The 2,851-nt window shown below is 39.0% G+C and overlaps 1 protein-coding gene across 2 annotated transcripts in view; it reads left to right on the top strand.

Moving 5' to 3' along the window:
- The window catches only part of Kcnn2 (potassium calcium-activated channel subfamily N member 2), a 130,785-nt gene that overhangs the window by 102,777 nt on the left and 25,157 nt on the right, over positions 1–2,851 (top strand). The gene's annotated exons all lie outside the window — the stretch shown is intronic.

Consider the following 2,851-nt stretch of genomic DNA (forward strand, 5'->3'; position numbering starts at 1 on the left):
AAAAAAAAAAAAAAAAAAAAAAAAAAAAAAGATTTGGGTCTTTTCCTAGAAGGCCCTACAAACCCAGGCATGTTATTTGCCCCTCCTATACTGTGGTGTAGCCGGAACTGCTTTGCACCACTCCCTTGGTTAAATGAGAACTGGGAAGGCTCTTCCATCCTGAGAAAGCTAGCAAAGGCTAGAAGGCTTTTCCAGCCAAAGGACTGGCAGAGACCAGCAGAAAGGCTAAGTAAGCTTTAAATAAAAGTACTCATGGGGACAGAAAAGATAGGCAGATCTTAAGAGAACTGGCTGCCCAGCCTTGAGTTCCTTCCAGATTTGATTGAAGTTTAAGGTGAAGTAAGAGTGACCATAATGAGGTCACTGTGCTCTGTTCTTGGGTCTATTGTACATAGATTGTGGCAAGGAAAGTCCTACACTCAGTGAATGGGATAAGACCTTAAGTGAGGAACTGCAGTTGTATGCCAATTTGCCTTAGCAATGGAACATCCCTTGTGGCAGATTGTGTGGTGAGCATTTAAAACCAGTAAGATAGCAGAGAGGTCATGGGGCACAAGAACTCAGAGGTAAAACCTAAAGTGGGGAACACCCCTCACCGTCCCTATACTGCCTATGCACCGGATAGCATGAGACAATACCGGGTAGCTTCGTTGAAGTCCCTTGAGTACTGTCCACTCAGAATGGAGCCACCTGAAGTATCTGCTGATGAAGATTGTTGCAGGGATTTTAATTGAGAGCCTGACCCCCCTTGGTAGAACTGAACAGAGATAGGAAATTTGCCCATGCCAGTTTTAAAGACAACAGCACTATCAGGATGGCCATTAAGCCCAAATTATGAAAATTGTAATTTAGGAACATAATTTAGCATCATTTCCCTGTGAAATGAAAAGTTTTATGTGTGTAGTGAACTTCAGATTTTTCTCATTACACTTGGTGTAGCTCATTAAATGTGTGATTCTAGAATACCTCCCATTTCCCCTCAAATATTAACATTTTATTGTATAGCATAAAACTTTGGTAAATAAAATATAGAGGGATATATTTTTGAAAGGCCCCATAACAAGCCCACAGGGGACATGAATGATGCTATTTATATAGACAGAACTAATAACTACAGTCTTTCCTCCATGCTTCTCTAAAACAACTTGTTTGCTGTTTCTTTTGTGGCAAGAGGTACCCATTTTATTATTAAATGAGGCATGACTTTTGGGGCTCATATAACTTTGGATCAGACACCAATTTGACTTTAACCTTTCTTGGGCACAGGCACCTTGAGATACGTCTACCTTCTTTTAGTATTGCACTGTCCCTAATGCCTCCAGAACTGCCCCGTCAAAGTCTTGTCTGGTGGCCCAGAATCTTCTGTTAACCTCCTTCCTCTGCTTCCTTGATTAGGTTTCACTATTGATCTTGGTTTTGGAAAAGAAGTGCTAAGCCTCTTTTAATCTATACAAACGAAAGAAGGTTCTGTGTAATGAAATGTACATGGCTTCATTCTTCCTCTGCCAGCTCACAGCACAACAGTCTGTTCCTAAACTCAGGCTCCATTGTCTCTCCCCTATAAGAACAAATTGTTTAATTGGCCTGATCAAAGAGTGTTAACATGCATACATAGAGAAATTCTCAAATCTTTGAGTAGCCTTCTTAAAAGTGCTTTGGAAGAGTGCAGTGGCTCTCTCTTGAGGCCAGGCAAATCTCCATAGTGTTGTCAGGCTACTGGACAGTCTTTGGGGGTAAGCGTCTAAGGAGCCGATTGTACCCTGTACAAACTCCTTAGAGATATAGAGCAGTATTTGGAAGCAAACAAGATGTAATGTGGGGAACATCTGAATAAGATTATAGATTCATAAGGCTAGTTTCTTGAAGATGAAGTTTGTTTGACAGATTTTGTTGCCTTTGCTTTCTTTTCATTAGGGGAAGTACTATAAATACTCAGAGACTTAGCCCGAAATGACTTTATATTTCAGTGTTCATTTGCCTATGCATTGATGGATTTCCCATGGGTGTCTCCTGTCTGCCCGTCTCCCCTTCTCAGCTTTAGCTTTTAATAAATAGCAAATAAGAAGTGCAATTTACGATACACTGAAGAGAGCACAGGGTCATCTGCGCATCTTCTTGAATATTACCTCTGGAGTACTGTGCTTTTTGTTCTCCTCTATCACTCAGTTTCCCTATCCTTGTGTTCATGACATTTTGATAGAAATTACACCTTCATGTAGCTTTTTATTTTTCATTTGGAAGTAGAGTTGGTCTACACACTAACACCTACAAAGACTTCCCAAAGCCCTGCTTGTTTTCATTCCAAGGCTAATTGACACCGATCAGTTATAGAATGCCATCACCCTCAGGGCATACATTAGTCAAAATTCAAAATTAGGGTATAATTTAGAAGTTTTTAAAAGCTGAATTTGTGCCATGGGTCATATATTTTTAGAGACAAGGACATTACACTAAGTTTATACCTATACTACTCTGGGTAGAAATATATTATTAAATTGTAAGAAGAGATTATTTTCTATAACATTTATAATAGAAAACCAAGTAGCATTATCAAAACATAACTTATCCTTATTTGAATTGTTTATTGGATTGTTGATAGAGCTTTACCTATAATATCCAGCTGTGTTTACAATATTAGATACAGGTGTTTATGGAATTCTTAAAATAGGGAGAGCTTGGATACTGCTAGGTTTCAGAAAAAAAATTAAACATTGGGATTGGGAAATCTATCTCATTCAAAGCATACTTGCCTAATATGCTGAAGGCCTTCAGTCTGATTTCCATTATAATTCATTAATATTCTCTCTCTCTCTCTCTCTCTCTCTCTCTCTCTCTCTCTCTCTCTCTCTCT

The sequence above is a fragment of the Microtus ochrogaster genome, chromosome 18, assembly GCF_000317375.1.
Source record: "Microtus ochrogaster isolate Prairie Vole_2 chromosome 18, MicOch1.0, whole genome shotgun sequence".
In the NCBI taxonomy this organism is placed as follows: domain Eukaryota; kingdom Metazoa; phylum Chordata; class Mammalia; order Rodentia; family Cricetidae; genus Microtus; species Microtus ochrogaster.